The 27839-nt window shown below is 33.4% G+C and overlaps 1 protein-coding gene across 2 annotated transcripts in view; it reads right to left on the reverse strand.

The window, feature by feature from the left end:
* Positions 1 to 27839, reverse strand: part of LOC126888344 (calcium release-activated calcium channel protein 1-like) — a 106682-nt gene that overhangs the window by 54458 nt on the left and 24385 nt on the right. Inside the window, exons 1-2 of one of the 2 annotated variants that reach the window (XM_050656510.1) lie at positions 7881 to 8117; positions 141 to 224 (exon numbers count right to left, since the gene is read on the reverse strand). The gene's annotated coding sequence lies outside the window, so the exon portion shown is untranslated. Of the gene's footprint in view, positions 1 to 140; positions 225 to 7880; positions 8118 to 27839 lie in introns of those variants that run through there. The other variant, XM_050656511.1, reaches the window with a different exon arrangement.

The raw sequence follows: 27839 nt of genomic DNA on the forward strand, positions 1-27839 counted from the left end.
ACGTCATCCTGAACACAACCAAAAATAGGTATGTAAGTCTCTAGGTGTTGTATTTAAAAATCGATTTATTTTTTCTTAAATGGCCTGGTCTATATGGTTAATACAAGTTATTTATACATTTATTGGTAACTTGCACCTACCTGGCTACCTGTGACTTTGGCCTCGAGTTTCAATTATTTCTGAATTCTTCTTCTTGAGTGGGATTTCCAGTATGAGGAGATGTTCTGAAAGAAAAAAGTATTTTTCAATTTCATAATGAGTTTTGCGAATTGCGAAATCATTTTAATATGCTATGATTATGTACGTTAAAGAAGAAGCTATAAAATTAAAGGTGTTTTATTGTTTCATATGGTGAACCCCCAAATATGAAAAACCCGTGAAATGCTACCATTTACCACCATTACCTACCATTTAAGGGGTGCTTTATTGAGAAAGGGGTGATTTACACCCTATGCATTAGGATGAATTATATGCACTTTTCGTAGATTTACATATTACAGAAAAGTTTTTCAAAATGAAATTTTCTTATCGAAATGTCACTTTCAAAAGACAAAATTTTTTTTACAAAAATATATTAAAAAAAAGCAAATAAACACGAAAAAACTCAATTTTTCTTTTTGTCCCATAACTTTTTCAACGGAAAAAAATTCTATCAATCTTCTTTAAAATGACTTATTATACATAGAAGTCTTAAAAATTCATAGTATTCGAGGACGATTTTTCAAAATTCGCCACTCCATGATTTGGTAAATTTTCCGTATTTTTCTCAAACAGTGTTCTATATCATTTGTTCTACGCAGTTTGCGATATTTTAGGTATACAGGGTGTAACAAAAATACAGGTCATAAATTAAATTACATATACTGGGACCAAAAATAGTTCGATTGTACCTAACTTACCTTACTCCAAATGAGCATACAAATAAAGTTACAGCCCTTTGAAGTTACAAGATAAAAATCGATTTTTTCTGTTATATCGAAAACTATTAGAGATTTTTTAATGAAAATGGACACGTGGCATTCTTATGACAGGAACATTTTAAAAATAAATTATAGTTAAATTTGTGCACCCCATAAAAATGTTATGGTGTTTTGTTCCCTTAAACCCCCCTAAACTTTTTTGTACGTTCCAATTAAATTATTATTGTGGTACCATTAGTTAAACACAATATTTTTAAAACTTTTTTGCCTCTTAGTACTTTTTGGATAAGCTGGTTTTTATCGAGATATTTTGAATATTTGTCAAATCCACCACATATTTGTATACTGTTACGTACGATTGTAGAGACCTGGTAATAATATGAACATTTTTTTATAAATTACAGTTTGAGGTATATTTTGAACCATATTAGAAAAGAAGCCACATCTCGATAAAAGGTGCCTCATCTGAAAAATACTAAGAGGCAAAAAAGTTTTAAAAACATCCTGTTTAAGTAATGCTACCGCAATAATAGTTTAATTGGAACGTACATAAACATTTGGGGGGTTTAAAGGCATAGAACCCCCATAAAATTTTTATGTAAACATATTAAAGAAGAAGCCGCATCTCGATTAAAACTGGTAAGAGACAAAAAAGTTTTAAAAACATTGTGTTTAACTAAGGGTACCACAATAATAATTTAATTGGAACGTACAAAAAAGTTTGGGGGGTTTAAGGGAACAAAACCCCCATAAAATTTTTATGGGGTGCACAAATTTAACTATAATTTATTTTTAAAATTTTCCTGCCATAAGAATGCCACGTGTTCATTTTCATTAAAAAATCTCTAATAGTTTTCGATATATCGGAAAAAATCGATTTTTATTGTGTAACTTCAAAGGGCTGTAACTTTTTTTATGTACATATTTGTACTAAGGTAAGTTGGGTTCAATCGAACTATTTTTGGTCCCAGAATATGTCATTTAATTTATGACCTGTATTTTTGTTACACCCTGTATTTTTGGAAACTTTTACGGTTATTTTTTTTAATTTCTCATTTTAACTTCGTTCCTTGTACATTTAAGTATATACATTGATAAATAAGAAAAAAAGCTTATTTTCTGTATTTTAAAATTGTCTATTGTAAAATATTCTAGGACTAATGTTAACTAAGGTATGGTACATCAAAGTGTGATGCTAGCAACGAATAGGTACCTACTCCCTTAGTGAAAGCCTAGGTACACTCTCCACTATGTAATCACTCCACTATCTTCCAAGAGGAAATATAAGCTATAAAGATGGGCCTGCAAAAACTAATAAAAAGACATTAATCTTATTTGACTCTTTGATCTCTTTGACTGCATAGAGCAATATTAGTGACTGCATTTTTTCTCTAAAAGTTTGTTTTCGTTCACACTAGTACATGACATACATTTCTTAAAAATTTATTAATGATTCATCACATTTCGCCGAAAGTACGTGCATACTACTATTATTATAAAAAACCATATGTTTTGGTGACTATTATTGTTGATAAGACTAAGAATGTAATAAAAATTATCTGTATATATTCTAAAAAATTTATAGTTCATAACATAAATTGTTTAAAATCGCAAATATTTGTTAAAAATATACTTTTATGGGGAATTTCTTAAGTTAAGCCTACGTTACTAATGGGCTGCTAGGAAATGATTTGAGAAAGCAAGCAAGCAATTTGATTTGAGACTTGCCCACCCTTTAAAATGACATTCGGGTGTAACAATTTATTGGAGCGAGTTGTATTAATTCGTGTAAAAACAGGAATCACTCCACCGCGCTCCAATGCTCCAGACCATCCCTTTCCCTACTATAGCATTCTGATGTGCGATAGGGGCATACTATCAGCCAAATGTTCTTTATGTGGGAGTCCTGGATAATAGAACTCCAACATGGTACCTTAAACGATTCAAAATTCAAGCCAGCATGAGGCGCTCTATTCCTGTTCTCTTCTAGTTGATTTGAGAAACGAGATCGGTTCTGCCTTTTATTATTATTCCGTCTATGCCACTACTGAATCACCTCTGTATATTGTGATTGTGATTACTACTGAAAAGGGATAAATCTTTTACCATGTATCCAAAGTATATGGTACATCTTTGAACGTTCAAGGAAAGAAACTGCTTTCATATGTTTATTTTGGTTCCATGGCTTAAAATTATAACTAGGTACAGGTAATTTTATTCAACACAAACAGTCCAAAAATAATGTACGTCATGCAAAAAATGTTGTTAATATATTTTGCACACATAAAAAATTTGTGAATGACAAAAAATTGTTTTTATTCTGTCTGGTTTGGATATTTACGTGCCACTCTGGGGTTAAAACACTTTATTTTAGAAATTCCAGTGCTTGCGTGTGATGGAAATACCAGCAAAGCTTCTGAAACTGCTTGCTCCAGTGGCGACGCGTGACTTTTTCTAAAGTGTTACCAAACCCACATGTAGAAAATCTTGTTTAAAAGAACCTCGCAAATATAAGTCAGTGGCGGATCTACGGGGAGGGAAAAGGGGAAATCCCCCCCCCCAACAAGGTCCAAAATTAAAGAAAAAAAATGGTTGTAACATAAAAATATATTAGCTGACATAAAACTTGAACCACAGACAGACAAATTCAACCCAATAAACACGCTAGTTAGGACAATTAAGGGAACTTAATGCATATCCCAAGTGACGTCAATAACGTCGAGGAAACGTCAGCATTTGGTTGAATATATACACGTGTTTGAACATTACGTCGTTTATAAACGTCTTTTGTAGGTGATATTAAATACGTAAGATTAATGACGTTAAAATACGTTTAAAAATACGTTTTCATTTCTGACAGCCCAAGTCTGACGTCACAAAATGGGAGGAGCTTAACGGGTTAATGCTTACAAATGTTATGTTGTATATTGACGTTTATAAGCTTAAATTGTCATAAGAAATTTTTCATTTATTGTTTACGTGCTTTGTGTGGTAAAAAAGGACTTTTCATTTAGATATTTAGTTGAAGAAACGTGTTAATTAAGAGATTTTTATTCGTTTTCCTCAAGTGAGTAGTGAGTTAGTTTAATGCAATAGTTCTTCTTGAAAACGGTTTGAGGTTATGTGTTTTGTTTTGGTGAATATTTTCTGTTAATGAACTAATTATGTGTTATCGAGTTTAATTAAATTAATTTGTTAATAAATTATTTATTAGTTCATACGTTGTTTCAGTTTTGACACAGTAAGTATACCTTAGCGCTTAGCCTATAAGCTAAATTTAAAACAGTTAAATGAAAAATTGCAATATAATACCAACAATACCCATACGAATAATTATTATTGTGTATTTTTAAAACCATTAAATGAAAAATAATCTAAAAAAACGACATAAAAACTACGTTTTTTATATCACCTATTTAAAACGTGATAAAAATGACGTCATTTATGATGGGACATATTCACGTGACTTTCGACGTCGAAAAAACGTGACTAACTGACGTGGTTTGGTGATAATTATGACGTCTTTTCAACGTTTTGTAAACGTTATTTGGTTGCCTGGGATAAGTTATTATTTATGTCTTTTATGTTGTTTTGGTTTATTTTTATTATGCTTTTTGGTTGCATTGGAAGTTCCCCCCCTCCCCAAGCAAATTTCCCCTCCCAAGGGAAATGTCTAGATCCGCCACTGATATAAGTTTTTGTTTATTTTATTTGGAAATATGTTAATAATAACAGAATCGTAGAAAGAGGATTCTGTCATTAATCCATTTAAAAAGCGTTACTCAATGAAAATTAAAGAAAATGACGACACTCGATCTTGCAATTGGGTATTTCTTTGACATGTTTTAATCCATTTCATTGCTGAAAAACTTCTTTCAACGGATGCACTTGTAGCCGGAATTATTAAAAATAGGTTAGCCAATTTAAAGGGTTCCTGTAATGCATTATCGGGTTCTGAAGACGTTAAATATTGATACAATTTAATATAATCTGGATCAATATAAAGAACTGTCAATTCTGTTTTTTAACTTTACTGTGTCAAATTTTTGTCCATATAGCTGTACAAATTGATGAAAGGCCCTATCTGAAAATTATTTGCTTTAAATTAGAAAATCTATTTTTAAGTTGGATAATCATAGTGTCAAAAATTTCAAAAAAAAGTCGTTAACGACAGTCATCCATGTTTAATTGCACGCACACTGTAATAGGTAAGTAACCATCATTGTAACCATTCCAAAAAGTGGCAACGTGCCTACTAATATGCACAGCGAGCTTACGCCTTCGCCTTTCAAAATTGGCATACCCTCCGACCGATAGCCGATGGACCTTCATTTGTATCCACATTTAAAAGTGGTAACATTAGGTAACCTGCAACCGAGTCGCATAAATTCGCCAATATTTTCGTGCGTCTAGTTGGCTTTTTAGTAAATTACTATTAACACTCATATTTTTATTGAAAAAAAAAAGAAAATGGAATTATTTCACAGTAGTCATAAAATATTTATTTGCAAATACTGTTACCAATGGTAACAGTGATTACATGGATGCTTCGCTAGTGCTTGACGCATCTTTAATTTAAGTATTAGGTTTAGGTATATACGATTGAGCCACAATTCTCTAATGAAAATTACATTTTTAATTAACTAATATTTGACGTTTGATATCCATTTCGGAAATCGTTCGCATAAAAGATTATTCTAAAAGGTCTGGGGAATTATTCAAAAATTCTAAAAATTCCCCAGAAATTTTAGAATAATCTGAAACCGGCTAAGCTAGTACAGCTGGCTAGAATGGCAATGAAGGACTCTTCATTGGAGAGGAGATTCTGTCAGCGACGCTCTTTGATATCCTAGATTTGATATACTAGAAGGAGTAATCAGGGACACAGAGCTGAAAAAGTAAATTATTCAAAGTTCAACACAATCATATGATCTAGCATTGGTAGCGCGTAACAAACAAAGCTAAAAGCTAAAAGCTTAGAAGCAAACACTTCTAAGGTTGATAAGAGAAGCAAATAACATAGGACTAATAATCAATATCAGAACAAAACAAAACACTTTGTAATTAGTACGGGAGACATGACAGAGACAGAAAGCAAACATGGAAGGAGTGCAGAAGTAAACTATAAAATTAAATCGGGGAAAGGGATATATTGGAAATACATCACCGACTTCTTAAAGATAAAAATCTTAGCAAAAAGAAAACAATGATAAAAATATGTACTTAGAAAGCAGAAATTATATGATAACATACGAAGCGGAAGTAATGTGTCTTACGAAAAAAGAATAGACGAACCAATAAAAAAAACAAGGGGAATATAGAAGACTGATAAACCGTGAAATTAAAAATATATTATAACCAAAGGGCAAAATATAGTAAATGTATTAAAGCACGAAGACAGAGATGGTTTGGAAACAGACCAAGAGGAAAACCAAAAATAGGATGGAAGGTCTAACTACTAGAAGATATACAAACTTATTGAAATGGAATGGAAAAAGATAGTAGACAAAGCAAAAACACATAGTCATCTTTGAAAAATTGCCTAAAGGATGTATGTGAACTAATCCACCGCGTAGAGAAGCTACTCTTCTCACAAAAGCTCACTAATACAGGGTGTCCAGAAACTCTACCGACAAACGAAGACAAGAGATTCCTCAGATAATTTTAAAACATTTTAACCCAATTCACCTAGTCCGAAAATGCTTCCTAAGGGAGCTAGATCTCTTTGAAGATGGCGTCATGTAATTAGTTTTTCTTAAATACCTCCAGAACGCTTCTATTTAGAAAAACGAAAATTGGTATGCTTATTTACTTTCTATAAATGAATCGATTACATCCATTGCGAATTTCTAGTACCGGTCATAGGCGTCCGTTTTGGGTAGGGCAACGGTTATTTTATCGCCTAACTTTTTTGTCTTTAATTTTTAAGCATTTTTGACTCTGAATTATTAAATGGTCAGGTATTCTAGTACTAAAAGTGACTCTTACTTTAGGATACACCGTTTTCTAGAAAAATCGATTTGAAAATTTTTCGTTCTTTGAATTTAAAAAAAAATTAAAAAAAAACTATTTAGAAAGATGAAAACTGGTACATTTATTTATATTCCAGAGATTAATCGATTTCATTAATGGCGAATTTCTAGTACTGGTCATAAGCGTCCGTTTTGGGTAGGTCAACAGTTATTTTATAGCATAACTTTATTGTCTTTAATTTTTAAATATTTTTGACCCTAGATTATTCAATTATGAGATATTCGAGTACGAAAAGTTACTCTTGCTTTAAGTTGGTAAAATACATCGTTTTTTTTTAATTTTTTTCAATTTTTTTTTTTCAAATTCCCAAAACTAAAATTTTCAAATCGATTTTTCTAGAAAACGGTGTGTCCTACCGACTTAAAGTAAGAGTACCTTTTAGTACTAGAATACCTCACAATTTAATAATCCAGTATCAAAAATGCTTAAAAGTTAAAGAAAAAAAGTTATGCGATAAAATAATCGTTGCCCTATCCAAAACGAACGCCTATGACCGGTACTAGAAATTTGCAATAGATGGAATAGATTCATTTCTGGATAGTAAATATGTATACAAATTTTCATTTTTCTAAATAGAAGCGTTCTAGAGGTATTTAAGAAAAACTAATTACATGGCGCCATCTTCAAAGAGCTCTAGCTCTCTTAGGAAGCATTTTCGGACTAGGTGAATTGGGTTAAAATGTCTTAAAATTATCTGAGGAATCTCCTGTCTTTGTTTGTCGGTAGAGTTTATGGACACCCTGTATATATGTTTTCAGAATTTGTTAAAATGTTACTCTTCATTTATTACAAATTGCAAAGATGTTTTGGGTTATTAAAATTTAGATTATTACAAAATTTCAATGACATATAAAAATGGATTAACATCGTATAACACACGCATCAGGAGTTCAAAGACTTCGATAAATAAACAAAAACAAGACTTACCCAATAACCGCGGAGAAATTTGAAAGTAGGTAAGTCTTGACCTAAACCGCAATAAACTCACGCACCATCATCAACATTCCGCCGCGCGGGACGGGACAACCAAAAATTCGACGGACGAGATGGTTACCCAACCAACACACACGCAGCAGTAAACTGCACTCAAAACGAATTTTCAAGTTAAGCTTCGACCGACACTTATCCGAATTAATTATAATACTGAGGTGTTTTCATTACTGAGAAACACATTATAAAAAAAGTATACCTATCTTATACGTACACCGGTATACAACAGCGGTTGGACGAGTGCTTCGCACTTCTTATGTAATGCGGAAAGTACAAAATCGGGCGTAAAGTTCAGCGTTATTGGAAATGAAGAGGTTATTGGAAAAATCCATCGGACTCCAGTGTCTTGTAGCTTGTAGTTATTTTTAAAACAGTTTGTATACTAATATTATGTGCAATAATTCCAATTTTAAAGAGTGGCGATAGTACGGAATGTAATAACTATCGAGGAATTTATTTATTAGACGGAACTTACAAAGTTTTACAAGTCTGGTTTTATTTTTTTTTCTGGTATATCAAGGGGTGATTATTATGAGACTAAGTTTTTCTTAAAATATTTCGCCCCGAAACCCCTCTTTTCATCCCTTTAAAGGGGGTAATTTGTGGTTTTTGCGAAACGTAGCCCTTCCTGTAAGTTTTGCAAAAAATTTCCTTAATAGAAATATGAAGAGGACTATATTTCCTACTATTTATTTCCCGACAGCATATGTCTATCACCCACCGTTTAGCAGGGGGGCGCCCCAAATATGAGACAAGTTTTTAAAAAAGATGTTTTTAAAAAATATATATTTTTCCCTAATTATATTGGGAATGAAGAAGAAACCCTACTACCCTACGGCAATTTATCACAAATAATTGGCTGATTTTTTGGTATAGGTTTCATTTAAGGGCAATTGCCCATATTTGAATTACAGGGTGTTACATTTTAAAAAACCCCTTATTATGCCATCTGAACCGCTTATGCTAGGGTAAAAAACTCTCAGCGATTACCCATGTACAAATATTATTTACAAATTTGTATAATGCATCCCCATATTTTCTCCGGAACCACCCCAAAAAAAGGAGAATTAATAAAGAAAATAATCACAAAATTGATTTTGGGCCACCACTGTGGCTTTAGGGTGCAAAGAAAGTAAAATATGCATAGGTCATAATGTGTAACAGACAGTGTGTTCTTTTATTTTCCATAAGTACGTTATCAATAAAATTAATAGGTGACGAAAAAAAAAACAAAAACTGGATCCCGCCAAAGCATTTCTGAGGTTTACGGCGCCACTGTGCCGTAACGGTGCCTTATACGAAAAAATGCATAGGACCTTATTTTGTAGAGAAAATAGTGGTCTTTAATTCTGTATAAGTATTATTTCAAAAAAATGCATAGGTAAGGAGAAAATCGTAAAAATATGCTCGCCAAGGGATAGGGGTAGTTTCCGCAGTTTATTTTCAGGGATATGGGTAGGTTCCGCACGGATATTGCAATAACCATATATATTTATGAAAACTATTGATGGAGCATATGCCCATATGGGTCAAAAAGCAAAAAAATATTGTTTTTCAACCCCCTATTTTATTTTTATTTTTTTGCTACAGGGGTTGCACCAAGAAATCGCTTTCGTTGTCCATGCATGGGTAATAAGAACATGCACAAAATAATAATATGAATCATTTTAATAAAGGGCATGGTGGGTGAAGGATTCCAAAAAAATCACTTTCTTTATTAATTCTCCTTTTTTTTTTTGAGTGGTTCCGGTGAAAAAATGGGGGTGCGTTATACAAATTTGTAAATAATACCAGTACATGGGTAATCGCTGAAAGTTTTTTAACTCTAGCATAGGCGGTTGAGATGGTATAAAAAGGGGTTTTTTTTAGAATGTAACACCCTGTAATTAAAAAATGGGCAATTGCCCTTAAATAGAGCATATACCAAGAAATCAGCCACTTATTTGTGATTAATTGCCGCAGGGTTTCTTCTTGATTTCCATTACAGTTAGGGAAGAATATTTTTTTTATCTTTTTTAAAAACTTGTCAACTTTGGGGCGCCACCCCCGCTAAACGGTGGGTGATAGACATATGCTGTCGGGAAAAAAATAGTAGGAAATATAGTCCTCTTCATATTTCTATTAAAGAAATTTTTTCAAAACGTACAGAAAGGGCTAAGTTTCGCAAAAACCACAAATTGCCCCTTTTAAAGGGATGAAACGGGGGTCCCGGGGCGAAATTTTTTAAGAAAAAGTTAGTCTCAAAATAAGCACCCCTTGATATATCAGAAAAAAAATAAAACCGGACTTGTGTCCATTTTGCGAGGTTCAGCCTCTGTTTCCTACATTATAGCTTCTCTAATAAAAAAGAGGATGGAGAAAATAGTTGAACCACAAGTTGGAGAGTACCAGAAATGTTTCAGAAAGGGTAGAGGAACAACAGGTCGAATCTTCACAACAAACGAAACCTTAACGACCTGTTATGAATATAATATTCCAACTACTATTCATCGATTTCAACAAAGCATACGACTCCATAAAAAGACATAAGCTAACAAATATTTTAAAAGAATTTAATATCTCAACGAAATTAATTAACCTAGTAAATATGACAATGACAGGAACAACGAAGGTATCTGAAAACTTCACCATCAAATCCGGATTGAGGCAAGGATACCCCCTATCAACTTTACTGTTCAATATAGCGCTTGAGAAAATAGTGAGAGACAGTAAAATGAACCGTAAAGGTGATAATAATTTATAAGGGGCATCAAATGATGGCCTAAGAAAGAGAAATTGACGCAAGACTTATAAAAACAAATAATACTTCAGGAGTTATGAACCACCTCCTAAGAGCGAAACAGTTGTCACGAAACGCAAAACTTCGTCTATATAAAATTACGCTAAAACCAACAGCAATATATGGATACGAGACACGGGTCTTAAACCAAAAGTCTAAAGAAAAATTGTTAAGATGGGAGCGCAAGATTTTGAGGAGAATACTCGGAGGAAAGAAAACAGAAAATGGTTATATTAGGCGAACAAATAAAGAGATTTATCTAACAATAAAACACTGAAAACGTTTGTTTTCTCCACAAAATTTATTACAACTATGTGACTACAGCTGTTTCGGCAGAGTGCCTTTCTCAAGTGATTTAAATTACTATGGGTTTGACTTTTTAAAGTCTTTAACTGAAGAGGTTGAGCAGTGGGAGCTGTTTGTCTCGAGTTGGTCATTCAGAATTATATTTGTATTTTTCAATATTTCCATAGATTCTAATAAAGATAGCTTAAGGCCTTTGAATATGCAGAATTTAAAACTGTTCATTAAAAGAATGATTATGATCTAGAAGGTGAAGTGCGTATGTAGAAGTGTCTGTTTTTCTATTGTTGAAAGCCCTTTTGTGTCCTGCTATATCCGTTTGTCAAAGGTTCTGCCAGTTTGACCGATGTAAGTTTTCGGACAGTCACCACAAGTTAGTTTGTAAACACCACTCGGTAGTTGTTTTCTTTTTCGGCTCTTACTGTTCTTAATATATCTGCTTAAGTTGTTGTTAGTTATGAAAGCTGGTGTTATTCCTTTCTTTTTTATGTATCTGGCTATTTTTGTTGTTATCTTGCCAGTATATGTGATAGAGATAGAGCAGAAGGTACTGGGTTCTTTCTGTGGTGGTGGATAGACTAATTTCAGGGCTTTCTTATGGAGTTTTTGGTTTAAAATTTTGTTAATTGTTTGTTCGTTATAATTAACAAAATTTTAAACCAAAAACTCCATAAGAAAGCCCTGAAATTAGTCTATCCACCACCACAGAAAGAACCCAGTACCTTCTGGTCTATCACATATACTGGCAAGATAACAACAAACATAGCCAGATACATAAAAAAGAAAGGAATAACACCAGATTTCAGAACTAACAACAACTTAAGCAGATATATTAAGAACAGTAAGAGCCGAAAGAGAAAGCAACTACAGAGTGGCGTTTACAAACTAACTTGTGGTAACTGTCCGAAAACTTACATCGGTCAAACTGGCAGAACCTTTGACAAACGGATAGCAGAACACAAAAGGGCTTTCAACAATAGAAAAACAGACACTTCTACATACGCACTTCACCTTCTAGATCATAATCATTTTTTTCAGGAAGAGTTTCAAATTCTACATATTCAAAATAAAGGCCTTAAGCTATATTTATTAGAATCTATGGAAATTAATAAACTAACAAATACAGATATTATTCTGAATGACCAACTCGAGACAAACAGCTCCCCACTCCTCAACCTTTTCAGTTAAAGACTTTAAAAAGGCAAACCCATAGTAATCTAAATCACTTGAGAAAGGCACTCTGCCGAAACAGCTGTAGTCACATAGTTGTAATAAATTTTATAGAAGTATAGAAAACAAACGTTTTCAATGTTTTATTGTTAGATAAAATGAACTTCCATCAAGTAACGGTCGAATCCATCAATTATTTAAAGAGATTTATGAGATCTACACAGAACCAGCCATAGATATGATCATAAAAAGAAGAGGATTGCAGTGGCCAGGTCATATTGAAAGAATGCCAGAAGGAAGAACACTGAAGTCAATAGCTTGGAAGACACCGTGCTTTAAGAAAAAGGAGGGAAGACCTAGAAGACGATTGCGACAAGCGGTTATTTATAGAGGATTTGGAAGAAAAGTGTCCAGAATTGGAGAACCACATTACTCAACAGCAAAGAATGGAAAGAAATAACCGAGCTCTGGGCCTAAATGGCCTGTTTCAAAGCTCTCTATAATAATATTATGAGCTTACTTCAAGCACAGAAGAAAATTACATTTTTAAATAACTAATGTTTGACGTTTCGGTTTCTTAAAAATCTTAGAAATCTTTCTTAAGAAAGTTCTAGGAGAAAAGTTTTATTGGTTTATGTCCTTTTAATAAGACATGGATGACGATAGAGATTCTGCAACTAATGGAAGAAAGAATGAAAAACAAGAACGATAACTCCATGTATAAAACATTACAGCGAGAGATACAGAGAAAGATCAGGGAAGCCAAACAGAAAGAACTGAAGAAAAAATGCCAAGAAATCGAAATTCTGCAAAGTAGATACGACGACTTCAACGTACATAAGAAGGTAAGAGAAATTACAGGCAAATGTAAAAACAGAAGAATAAGTAAACTTGTTAACAACATTAATCAGAATGAAATTTGGACATGCATGTTTCCCTCTACATCTAGCAAGAATTAAAGTTTTTGATTCAAATCTTTGTACTGAATGTCAGAAGGTGGGTGATTTGAATCACACTTTCTTTGAGTGCACAAAATACATTCCATACACCTATAATTTAATCGAAGATTTAATAAAATGTAATGTTTTTCCACCTTTCAATGTATCCTATCTATTGTCTCTGAACAGCAAAAATATATATGATTGTTTAATGAAATTTATCTCTGAAACTAAAATTAATCTCTAAATTTATTAATCCTGATAATTTGATATATTATGTACATATGAAAAAAGAAGAAGAAGAAGATGTATATTGGAAAAATGTGGTGAGCAACTTGGACAGTCCATAGCGGCCACCTGCAGCTTTTGAACTGAGTAAGGAGCTGTGGAAGAGTTTGCTATGGAACTCTAAGGACCCCATTGCCTTCTTTATGTATGAATAGAAAACAAAAAAAAGAATGTGTGTGTACTTTGTACGCACGTAAGAAGTTATACTTCTATTATATGATTGTATGATTATAAACGAAATTAATATACTTTTTATTTATATTTTATTTAAATATTAAATTAATTTATACTTACTACTTCTCAAACATTTTTATTAAAACAGTGCCAAAAATTAAAATAATAAAAAATAAAACACACACAAACTTATTAAAAATGCCACAAATGATTTCTGAACATTAATTGTCGGAAAATTTTTTAACTAAACACGTATTTTCTGAAAATAAAATTATATAATAAATATACTTACAATCATAAAATGTATAAAAAAAATAAAAAAATAAAAGTTTCTATTGGGATTCGAACCAACTTACCACGCGGCTGGTATTTGCGTTGTATTGGGATTCACTCGCATTAAAACTGCGCCACAGAGACAGCTTGTCATTATGTGCGAAGATCGTCTAACTAAACAGATTAACCTTTTGACATTTTTAACTTATGTAAATCAAATTATTTTGATTTTGAATTGAAATGATTTAGAATTGAAAAAATACAACAAAACATATAGTAAGAAAACAATTTATTAGGTGAATATTGATAGAAATTTTGATGGTAATCAAATTATGTAAATAAAAGTATTACATAGGTACTACTTATGTATTTTGGTAGGTTCAAGGTAGGTATCGGAGCCCGTATAACGACTAATAAATTTCGCAATCACTTGCGTCGTGCAAAGTGGCTATGTTCAAATATCATAACAAAATTTGATCAACTATTTATAAAACACTTACCAGTGAAAGATTCTTTAGCTTTGAATAAGCGAGATCTGCGGCACTCATTAGTCACAGTTTGATGAGCTTTCACATTGGCATGCAACAATCATCTCTTCTATGTAAATAAGTCCAAAAATATAATATGAAAACTATTTAAAAAGGCATTAACTAACTTTTTGTTTGTTGTTTCTCTTCCTACAAATTTTAAAACGCAACACGCATACATTATAACCAAACCACAGTCCCACAGCTGCCATATTGGATAATTTTTGTCATGTCATTTGAACATCCAATCAGAACAAAGTTATAATGCGCATGCGCCCGGTCGCTAGGTTTTCCATATAAAATTTCACCGTCACTACGCCCGTAAAGAAGTATAACTTCAAAAAGTTGTGACTGGCTAATTGACACCCAAGTCTATGCCATAAAACAAAAAAAAATGGAGAGATAATCGTGGACAAAGCGAGTATCAATAATACCTGGAAAAATTTCATACGAAATTTATTTTTTGATGAGAGGGAGAACCAGTCCCCAATACCTACGGAAACAGGACCACCTATACTAGTGGCAGAAATAAAAGCAGCCATAATATCACTAAAAGAAGGTAGAGCTCCAGGACCAGACGGAGTACAATCTGAATTTCTTAAACTTCTTGATGATGAATTTTTACGAATATTATGTAAAATCTTCAATAATAAATATGACACAGGCAATATCCCAAAAGATTGGCTAGTTTCAGAATTTATTACCTTACCAAAGAAACAGGCAGCAAAAAAGTGCGGAGAATATAGGCTACTAAGTCTAATGAGCCATACATTAAAACTTTTTCTTAAAATTATACATCGTATAATTTCAGGCTATGCGAAGAGAGAATACAAGACACACAGTTTGTATTCATGAAAGGCGTAGGTACAAGAGATGCACTGTTTAGTCTACAGGTTTTATTTCAAAGATGCAGAGATATGACTTGCGATATTTACACCTGCTTTGTGGACTACCAAAAAGCATTTGATACAGTTCAACACCGAAAAATAATGGATGTTCTAACAAAAGCCCAAATGGATGATAAAGAATAAAGACCGACGTATAATACAAAATTTATACTGGAACCAATCAGCCACAATAAGAACGAATCTTGGAGGTGAACCAACGGAAGCGATCCAGATTCTACAAGGTGTTAGACAAGGTTGTATACTTTCACCTATATTATTTAACCTATATTCAGAGGAAATATTTAAGCCTTGGAAAATTGCGAACATGGAATACTTCTAAATGGAGAACGCCTAAACAACATCCGCTATGCAGACGACACTGTTATTTTTGCAGACAGTTGGAACAGTTTACAGCAACTAATAAACAAAGTATATGAAGTAAGTGAAAGATTTGGAATTCAAGTAAATATATCAAAAACTAAATTTATGATCATCAGCAAAAATAAAATTAGAGACGCCCAACTACTTATCAATAATACACCAGTGCACCGAGTAAAACAGTATAACTATCTTGGAACAATAGTAAACGAACAATGGGATCACTCACAAGAAATAAAATGTAGAATAGAGAAGGCTAGGAGTGCATTCAATAACATGACCAAACTCTTTAAAAGCCACAACCTTAATCTGGAGATAAAAATAAGGCTCCTACGATGATCTTCTCAATATTGTATTACGGAGTTGAATCCTGGGCACTCACTGAAGCAATGGAGAAAAAACTTGAAGCCTTCGAGATGTGGCTATACAGGCGAATCCTAAGAATATCATGGACGGACAAGATAACCAACGAGACCATATTACGAAGAGTGAGCAAAGAAAGAGAGGTGATGTATACGATTAAAAGGAGAAAGTTAGAATATCTCGGACACATAATGAGAAACGGCACTAAATACAGATTACTGAAGGTAATCCTTCAAGGTAAAGTATTTGGAAAGGGAGGAATTGGGAGAAGAAGAATATCATTGTTAGAGAACCTGAGGAAATGGTTATCCACAACAACAACTAATCTATTTAAAGCATCAGTTAATAAAATAATTATAGCCAGAATGATCGCCAATATTCGAAACGAATAGGCACTATAAGAAGAAGAATGTCCTTTTACAATTGACATACTTGGTCTCAATCTTGTAGGCTTCAACATGCGTGTGGTTGACAAAATCTAAGGGTCATATTATTATCCTAGGAATAGAAAATTCAGACTGTTTTCTGTATTATTTTGTGTTATTTATTTATGTCATCTATGTCGTAAGTAGTTGTGATTGTGTAACGTAGGTTTTGTAACATAAATTTGTATTTATGTATTGTAAGTTGCCAATGTTATTGCATATATATTGAGTATGAAATTTTCGATGATTTGTTCTTCGACTTCTCTTACTCCGCTATTGTTGGTAACTTAGAGTACGGAGAATTTTACACTTACCTACTCTAAGGTTGGTAGATATGTTCGGTTCATGTTATTGACTTCTTTTAGCATTGTCAACCTAAGCCTGCTACATTCTGCTGGTAGGTTTGCGATATATTTTTCCTCGTTAAGTAGGATGAAGACTGCATCTTTGACTTTTCTCTTTTTGATGTCTGTTTCTTTCATGATTATTGAGTCCCAGGCACTTTTGCATGTCTAGGATTTCTCGAAGTCTCTGTTCTTGATGTATGTTTAATGCTTGTTTACCCTGACATTTTGTGATCTTGCAGTTTATCCCACGTAGAAATTGTTACATTCAGAGGGTATTTCATAAATGCAGTTTTTCAATGTTTCTTGTATGTTGTTGGTTTTAGTTTTGGACAGAATAGATCTCAGATTGCTGGTTGTTTTGAATGTTATGATGTTATTATATAATTTGTTTCCCATCCTTTTTAATTTTTTCTGATAAGCTTTTAACATAAAGTATTATTATCATTTTTGATGAGTTGCAATCCCTTGCTTATGGTGTTTTGTTCTTGTGGAATGAATCTTGTATAATTCCTTGTTTATAAATGACAATGGGTAGTCCTTTTTAGTCAAAACCTTTGCTAGCAGGTTTCTTTTTTTCTGAAATGCAACTTCATTAGAAAGTATGATTCAGGAATATTCTCTTAGGAAAATTGCTTCTTCTTTCAGAGGTTCAACAGGAATCTACTAAACAATAAATATTCTGTATGGGCGCCAGGTATTTATTTATCAACCTGTGAATACCTCCGGGTATATAAACAATAGGTCTGGATCCCGCGTATGAAAAAAAGTTGATTAATAGCAAGCTAAAAATTTGTTAATAGCTTAAGGGTGTCTAGTCAGATAAACTTTGATATATGGGAACACTGGAACAGGGGCAGTTTTAATTGTGGAACAGGTTAAAAATTTGGAACGGTCACACCACGAAAACGGCACATTTATTTTGTCCGACAGAACAGACTTAAACTCTTCGAACAGAGATTAAACTCTCATGCAAAAATCAGACTGCTATTTATCACCTGTCATAATTCCTGTCATTTAACATATTCTACATGTTCCACTCATTAAAACGCCCATTTGGTGATAAATAGCAGTCTGATTTTTGCATGAGAGTTTAAACTCTGTTCCAAGAGTTTAAGTCTGTTCTGTCGGACAAAATACATGTGCCGTTTTCGTGGTCTGACCGTTCCAAATTTTTAACCTGTTCCACAATTAAAACTTCTCCTGTACCAGTGTTACCATATATCAAAGTTTGTTCGACTAGACACCCTTAAGCTATTAACAAGTTTTCAGCTTGCTATTAATCAACTTTTTTTCATACGCGGGATCCAGACCTACAAGTATTCGATATCAAAACACAAAAAGAGAATACTTATGGTTCATTCAATCTAGACTTAGACCAGACTGAAGTAAATCTAAATTACTATGCGTAATGAGAGATACGCATAGTAATTACGCAACATACTTCAATTAATTATACAAGGGAAAATCCAAGGCAAGAGAAGGGCAGGAAGGAGAATAATCTCATGGTTGCGTAACTTGAGGAAATGGTACGTATGCACATCAACCGAACTATTCAGAGCAGCAGCATCTAAGATCGGAATAGCCATGGAGATTGCCAACCTCCGTCGTGGAGATGGCACGTAAAGAAGAAGATCTAAATCTAGATTGACATTAAGTGCTTAAAATTATAATTGCAACGCCTATCGGGAGTTCTCGGGGGATAACTTCTAAATGTCTATTATTTTGGTATAACCACCTTTTGAAAGTTGTACCCGGGATTTCCTGGGTACAAGCAGTGGCGTATCAAACTCCGTCAGCCCCCCCCCCCCCCGCAGAATTGGAAATGGGGCCCCCTTTGAAAAATTACTAAATGCGACATGTGTAACAAATATTTATTTGTGTTACAGCCCAGTAAATCAACGTAAAATATGGCGATACCTTGCAAGTTTCAATGTCACCACCGAATTGGTCAACTGAAGAACTTTCGAGTTATTTATGAGAATAAATGTTTATCGTTCAACAAAAAAAAAACATGTTTTTAGGCGATTTTTCGTAAATAGTTCAAAGAGTAAGTATTCGATCGAAAAGAATATTGTTAGCAAAAATGTATCTAGCTTATAAAAAAATTAAACAAAAATGAAGTCTATCGACACAGTAAAAGAAAAATTGTAGCACATGAAAAGTTTTTCTTATTCGTCAAATTCCAAATCAAATATTTCAACGTGAAATAACCAAAAAATGAAATATTTTTCGGGGAAACTCATTAGAACTTTTTTAAAGCGTTTAAAAGAAGCTTTATTTTTTTTTCAAAAGTTTGTAGCATCAAAACTAAGCCGTTACGCTCAAAATACAGTTAATTCCATTTTTTGGTAAAAAAATTGTGAAAATCTCCCCCTATTTAGCACCCCAAATGAAACTAATCATTATCGCCTTACAAATGACTAAACTTTTTTATATGACCTGTAAGTTTCACTGGTTCAAAGTGCTTATTTTTAAAAGGATTTTAGTTGAAAGGGCTTGAACGAGTCACTAATCACGAGTATATGCACATTTTAAACAGTCCATATCTTAACCAATTTTTGTCTTACAGAAAAACAAAATGTTTATTGATACAATAAAATGTTTATAAAAGCAAGACCTACATTTCTTTACTCTTTGAGATTTTTCGTATCACTAATACTTTTTAAGTTATTTTGAAAAAAATGCATTTTTCCAAAATAAAAAACTTTTTTTTACTATGAATCCAAACTTTTTCAAAAATAAGAACTTCCAACCGGTCAAACTTACAGATCATCTAAACAATAAATATTTAAAGTAAATGGGAAAGCGCTAATGATCAATTTTATTTGGGGTGGGAAATAGGGGCAGATGTTCACAATTTTTTTTTAGCCAAAAAGGGGCCAACTTTATTTTGAGCGCAGCTCGTATAGTTTTGGTACTAGAAACTTTTATAAAAAAATAAAAATAAAGCTTTTTTTTAAACATTTAAAAAAAGTTTTAATGAGTTTTAATGAGTTATTTCAGGTTGAAATATTCGATTTGGAATTGGACGAATAAGAATAATTTTTCATGAGCTTCAACAGTGCTTTTACTGTGTCCATAGACTGTGTTCATGAATAAGTACACCATTTTTTTGTATCTTATAAGCTACATTTTCGCTACAAATATTTTTTCGATATCTAATATTTAATACCATAAATACTTATTTTTAAGTTATTTGCAAAAACCCCGTCTGAGAACGTTGTTTTTTGTTGAAAAATAAACATTTTCACTCGCCAATGACTTGAAAAGTATTAACATAGATAAAGAAACTCTATAGAAAAAAAGTTGCTTATAATTAGTCAATTTATACATTTCAGGACTTATTTTAAACGCATGTTTCTCACCCCAAGGAGGGGTGTCACCACCTCCAACTTTGTATAAATTAAACATTGAAGTGGAATGTAACTAGAACCTAAATCCAAATTGTCAAGCAAATACGTCCGTCGTGACGCTGATAATTTCACTCCAAAACTGTCATTTACTGAGCCATTGGTGTATTCATGCATTGTTTATGACCACTTACATTTTTTATCTTTATTGGTATAGAATAAAATAGAACAAAAATTACTAAATTATTACATTAGTATTATTCTATGAGATGAACAACTTTCTTCGTGCACACAATTTCATTTTCAATACTGGAGTGCTTAAAAAACGTACGTATACAAATAATATAACAACACATTTTTACATATTTAGACAACAAGATGGAGCCCTTGACATATTCCCCCGTAAGCTTCATGCTGCGGGGACCTCTCTTATGCCTCTGGATAATTGTATCGAAATACTAAACGTAGGTAAAGATTAAAGAGAACCCTATTTCTAGATTTAGAAATATTTTTCTAAAATTCGGCAAATTACAATTCTCAAATATTTCAATAGTCACGTACAAAGCATTATAGTTTATTGTCGTCACCCATAAAAGTTCGTGAGACCGGAAAGGATTAAGTTTCTAGATATGAGATGATTGACTTACCGAATACGCCTATTTAGAAATTTATGTTTTTAAAGTTAAACACACAAAGTAAAATCATATACCTATAACAGATTTTTACATAATATCAGACGACAAGATTGCTCTGACTGAGGCCCCCCGCAAGCTTTACGCTGCGGGGGCCACTGTTACGCCCCTGGGTACAAGTTACTCAATAAATTTTATGTAGGTAGAAATGATTTGACCACCAGAGGCATAACAACACTTGGATAATTTTTTTACAGAAAATCCAGGTATTGAATAACATTAATAGTTTAATTTTCATTTTAAGCATTAGTTGTGTTATAACAATAAAATTAAAAATAAATTATTTATTTATGTCTGACGAAGAATGGTAAAATGGAAATTTCTGCAAATAAATGACATTACATCTGGAATGAGATATATGTATGATATCTATAGTTTTATTAATCGCATCTAATCGTGATTATTGAATCTGATAACATATAGGTATATTGTTTTTCATAGAAAACAAGGAAAATACAGGACTTTTTATTTACTTTATATGTTAAATTACTAGTTTTTAGTTGTAGTATTTCTTTACTACATTGCGTTTACAAATCGGAATAATATTAAGAAATCAGATATACTTATAGTTTTATACTCACGTTTTAGATGTAATCAACTGTTTGATTTTTAAAAGTTAATTATAACGATTTCTCCTTCGTTCCAGGAATTAGACATATTTGTTGTCCGTTCTGTTATCAAACTTTGTTCTATTTTTTCAACGAGTACAATTTTTCTTTACTAAAAAGGGTAGTTCCCTGGGTTAGCTGTATACCATATCTATAGTTAAACAAACTCTAACATGAAGTAAAAACACTTCTATGTAATAGGTATAATTTACTGAAATCTTAAAAAACCCCAATGGATTGAATAAAATATGTTCATTCAGAACGCTTTCACACCTATCAGTCCATCACCAGTGAATTCGTATATACTTGCTAACTAGCCCAAGAACCAAACAATGGTTGTAATTCAATCTACATTATAATGTTGTAAAATTTAAAAGGCGAAACGCCGATGTTAACAGATAACCTCTGGGAACATGGTGAAACTCTAAACGAGAATTTTAACCAATTTTCTTGGGCCAACAAACTTGGCAGACATCGTTATTAAATACTTCAAAGATGACACAGTAAAATTTTCAAAAGGAAATATTTACAGCGATCAAAGGTACAGGGAGGTAAAGTTGAAAAATCATCAAAATTGATTTTTCCATAAAATTTGATTTTTGAACATGTTCCACCAATTCTAGATAAAAATAAATTTCATATTCAGATTCAGCGACCTCGAGAACATAATGAATCACCAAAATTGGTCATTCACCTTAAAGTTGATTATCGTGGTCGGTATAACATAATTTTAGGGGTTGCTGCCGCTCGCCTAAGTAGTAAAGACGGTGAAAGAACGTTCAAAATTTATTCTAGGAAATAATACCGACAAAAAATATAAGCGACATTATTAATATAAAAAATATGGAAAACGTTTTAAAAAGGACCGAACTAAAAACTTTAGCAATTTACTAATTGCTCATTGGTATGAAATTATGCAAGTCAATGTCTGATGTAAATAAATTAAATAATACCTTAGTGGTGAGGTAGTCAACACGTTTTCGGTATTTTTATTTAATCATCGACTGATTATATGTTTTTACATGTTGAACTTTGCTCCCAGATATTATTTAGATTTAAATTTTTTTAAAATACCTAAACTATTAGAATTTATTTAGACTTAATTTAGACAACAACCTTTAGTATTGCTCTATGACAATAGAGTCCTCAGAGAGCCTCTCTGAGGAGCCCTAAGAGGGCGAACCGTACGTAAGAGGATCGTGGTCAATTCTGAATCGAATTTAAATAGGTATAAGCTGTGATTATTTTCATTTTCTATCAGTTTTACCCCTATCTGAGTACAGGAAACCAAGATTCGATGGAAATTTACCTAGATATATAGGTACTGGAATGCAATTGTAGATTCCCCTAGTCTTCTTCTGATTTATCGTTCGTTAGCTTTGAAAGTTTTAGAAGCCACGATTGTTAACCAGAACATGGTTCTTTAGATCTTCGGATGTAAAACTTCGAACTATTTCAAAAGAACTTTTCTTATTTTTCAAAAATATTTTTCTCATTTGATTCTTCTTCATAACGTGCCCTATCAAGTCCCCTCGACGTTGGCGATTAACTTGGTGAAACTGTCTCTGTCTCGAGCTATTCTAAATAGTTGCTCTGCTTTCTTTATGCCTGTCCACTCCCTGATATTCTTCAACTAAGACGCCTGTTTTCTACCAATTCCTCTGCGTCCTTTGATTTTACCCATCATAATAAGTTGAAGAATATTATATCGGTCTCCCCTTACTCATGTCCGAAATAGGCCATCTTTGTACATTTGATGTTATTAAGCAGCTCGCGAGCAGCATTTGCTCTCTCTTAAGGACTGCCACATTTGTCAGCATAGCCGTCCATGGTATTTTTAGTGTACGTCTGTGCAGCCACATTGCAAAGGCCTCCAAATGATTAATAGTGGATACTTTTAATGTCCATGCTTCGACACCATATAAAAGTCATCTGATTCTATGATTCATAATTCTAAGTTATGTTCTTGACATTGTTACCATGCTCTTGTAGGAACTCATCACTTTATAGCTCTCCATAAAATTATTAAACCCTCTTAGATATAGCAACCTGATCAAATTCATCACTAGCATTTTTGCCCCAAAGCATTGGTTTCTAATGCGGAAGATTGCCTGTTACCTTTCACTTCTTGTTTACGTGGTCATCTATTAACTTCAAAAATTATTTTAACACGTTGACTGCCACGGCAATTTTAAGAAATTTGGCCTAATTTTTTTTTATGTAATTATGTTTATTTACAATCTACTGCATTAAAAGAGTATTAAGTAAATTTGTTCCATGTTTTTGGTCATGAAGAAGAGACTTCCAATGATGTCATCTTATTCTATTTATTTTTAAGTTTTAAAATAGGTCCTGAGGCCAGGTTCTATCTAGTCTCCTTGTGGCAGGGCCATTATGGAATAATTCCCTTACTGACTCATTTTCATGGTGAATGGTACGCTCATTTTGTGACACCGTGGCTCGATGGGTTTCTTCTCTGATGAAAGGTATATTTAAGTCTTCGTGAAGTGTTTGATTACTTACGTACCATGGTGCATCCACTATTGATCTTAGAACTTTAGACTGAAATGTTTGGATGATATTCAGTGATGTTGACTTTGCACAGCCCCAGAGGTGTAATCCGTAGTACCAAATAGGTTTGAGTATTGCTTTGTACAAAATGATTTTGTTTTGGATGTTGAGTTTTGATCTGCGCCCAAGAAGCCAATACATTTGCCGGAATTTCAAGTCTAGCTGTCTTCTTTTGGTCTGGATATGTTTCTTCCAAGTAAGACGTTGGTCAAGATGGAGGCCAAGGTATTTAGCGTCTGTTACTGTAGGTATTCGTACATTTTCCATTATTACAGGTGGGCATGTGTTGTGGCGGTTGGTAAACGTTATTTGAGATGATTTTGTTTTGTTTACTTTTGTTCGCCATTTTGTGTACCATTCACTGAGTATGTCCTGATGGTGTTGCAGGTCTTGTGAGGCTTATATGGGATCTTCATTTACAGCTAGTATTGCTACGTCATCAGCAAAGGAAGCGATCGTAGTATTATGAGACTCTGGTATATCGGCTGTGTAGAGTGAGACAAGCAGCGGCCCGAGAACACTACCTTGCGGAACTCCGGAGTTAATAGGACAGAGGCTGGATTGTTGGTCTTTGAATTTTACAGAGAAATATCTATTTGATAAGTAGGATTTGATTAGGAGGAAATAGTTACTAGATAGTGCTAATTTTACTTTGTAAATCAGACCTCTGTGCCAAACTTTGTCAAACGCTTGTGAGATATCTAGGAATACAGCGTTGCAGTATTTCCTTTCTTCGAGAGTTTTTGATATTTCATTTACTATTCGATGGACTTGTTGTGTAGTAGAGTGATTTTCCCGAAAACCAAACTGATGTTCTGGTAGTAATGTTAGGAATTCATGATCTGCGTATATTCTTTATAGCAGGAATTTTTCAAAAACTTTGCTAACGATTGGGAGTATGAGTCGATAAGATAGTACTTCATTAGGCACTTTGCCTGGCTTAAGGATCATTATGATTTCTGAAAATTGCCATATTTTTGGAAAGTATGATAAGCTTAGCATGCAATTAAATATTACTGTTAGCATAATAATGACCTTACGAGGAAGTTGTTTTAGTACTTGTGCTGAGATCAAGTCATAACCTGGAGCCTTTCGTGAGTTGAGTTTGGTTATTTCTTTCTTGACTTCTATAGGAGTAAAACTTTTGATTGGAAGGGACATTTGACATGCTGCGCTAATTAGTTCTTCCACTTCTTCATCAGGGTCTGGTGGCCCGGTTTGAAATACACTCGTAAGATGTTCAGCAAAGACGTCCGCTTTTTCTTTGTTGGAACGAGCCCATTCACCATTTGGTTTATGGAGGGGAGGAATAGTTGTGTATGGTTTTTTGAGCTTCTTAGTCGCCTTCCATAGCGTCTGATCATTTGCTGTAAGGTTTGTAATGTAATTTTCGAAGGTTTCGTTGTTTGCAGCTCTGATGGCTATTCCAAGTTGTCTACGTAGTCTATTGTATATGTGTTGATCTATGTTGTTTCTAGATCTTTGCCAGTTTCTTCTCGCACGACGTTTTTCAGCAATGACTTGCCGAATGTGTAGGGGAACATTTGTTGTATGTGTCGGTCTGCGTTCAGTTCTTGGTGTAGATTGCCATGCCGCTTCTTGCACAAGGGTGGTGAAATATTGAGCTGTTGTATCTATCTCGTGTGGAGATTTGATTCGCAAATTAAGATTAATGTTTTCTTCTAGGTATTATTGGAAATCTGCCCAGTTGGTAATTTTTGACGCTAGTCGAGGAGGGGGTGTGTTGTTTATACCTGTGGTACTCTTGTTCATAATAACTGGTGTATGATCAGATGAGAGATCATTGCTGGATTCTATAGACAGTTGTTTCTGGATTCTCCTTTGCTTATGTAATAGTCTAGCACATCTGGAAGTTTTCTGGGGTCACTTGGCCAGTAAGTAGGGATTCCGTTGGTGTGGCAATCATAGTTGTTGTCGGTCATTGCTTTTAAAATGTTACGACCTTTTGTTGTTATGAGTCTTGAGCCCCAATGTGTGTGTTTAGCATTCCAATCTCCCCCGGCTACAAATTTACTGTCAAGTAATTGAAAGAAGGCTTTGTATTCATCTGTGGAGATTGCATGACGAGGTGGGCTGTAGATTGCAGATATGTTAAAGTGCCATGGCGTTGCATTGACTTGAACACTGCTTGAAATTTATTGGCCTAAAATGAAAAATTTATTTAATCACATATAACTACGGGATAACTCGTAGTTGGCGTTCTAGAAAAAAGTCCTAAAACTGACATTCTCAGCAAAATTCAGCTTGTTCGTAAGATTTTTGGAGGTTCAGTAGCATTTTCATCTCGGACGATTGGCTATAATTATTATAAAAAAAAAATAAAGAAGAAGAGGAATATATCTGCCAAATATTTTTGATTATACGATAATAATAATGACATTTAAAACGTATTTTGTTTCAAGTATTCCAAGTATTCCAAATTCAGTTAATATGGACGAATATCTGCAAGTTCGTCAACAAAGTTCATACTTATTGTTCACGCCGCTTGATTATAAAATTGGTAAAATGAAGATGGATATTTTTCTCAACATATTAGCCTCCAAACCAAATCGTTTGTCTTGGTAAGTCTTAATGGCTAATTAAAAAAAAATAGTGAAAAATTCGTTATAAAAGGTATTGGGCTTTTCATCGATTGTCATTTGTTTCGAGATTCTGTCATATTTCGTATAATCGGTGTGTAATATTACTATACACGGATTATACAACATATGACAGAAGCTCGAAACAAATGACTGTTGTTGAAAAGCCCTATACGCTCTGAGCTTCGCTGGTGTCGCTCCTAGCGGACTATACGAATTCAACTTTCACTGGTAATTTTTAAATTTATTATTTTATTGTTATCGCTGAATATTTACAACGCAAAAAAGTAATTAAATTGTAATCGATTTTTTTAAGATATTGCTAATCATTTTGACGTTCTATTGATAAAATATGAATTTCTTACTTCGGATACTTTCACAATTATCGTGTAGATGGCGCTAGATTAATTTATAATTACATATTACGGAACATTAAAAAAACTTAAATTCAGTATTTAAAACGTAAGTATATTTAAGGTAAAAATATATACCACAGCTTTGACCAACTAATATTTTTTATAATTAATGTTTTTAATTTTAAGTTTAAATTAATCACTTTGACATTTATGTCAAATTTCCGGTAAACGTTTACAGACTTGTCACTACTGGCGCTCGCGAATTTGTAAATATCCCCTCTACGTACGAGCTCACAGCGTATACGCCCTGAGCTTTGCTGGTATCGCCACCTACTTAGCGGATTACTTCAGAGGCGGTTTTACCTATTGTGCACGGTGTGCGGTGCACACGGGCGCCGAGCACCAAAGAGCGGGGATCCTTTACTTTGTTTCAACATAAAATATGAATTTTTTTTAGACAGGAGGCGGAAGATGAATCAGTAACTGACGCGAAAATACATTTTAAAATAAACTTTTACTATTACCTATTACATACCGCAACTACTAAATTTGACGAACGCTTCGAACTTTTAAAGCAAAATAATGACACTTTCGTTCCTTCAAAAATTAAAACATTGGAAGAATAAAACACTGCAGTAAGCGGAGCCCCGCATACTGCAGACTTTTTATCGGCCGATAGTTTAGTCGGGATGGGCTGTTGGTGAAGAGGGCGCACGCTATCAACAGCCGACCGACTATTCTCGAACGATTTAGTACTAAAGTTCTTATTTGACTGTTGAAGTTAGTAGTCGCACAATAAAAAAATTATCCAGAAATGTTATGATCGCTCTCATATAATGGAGTAGGAAATCCAAGAAGAGATTCCGA

The sequence above is a fragment of the Diabrotica virgifera genome, chromosome 7 (assembly GCF_917563875.1).
Source record: "Diabrotica virgifera virgifera chromosome 7, PGI_DIABVI_V3a".
NCBI lineage: Eukaryota > Metazoa > Arthropoda > Insecta > Coleoptera > Chrysomelidae > Diabrotica > Diabrotica virgifera.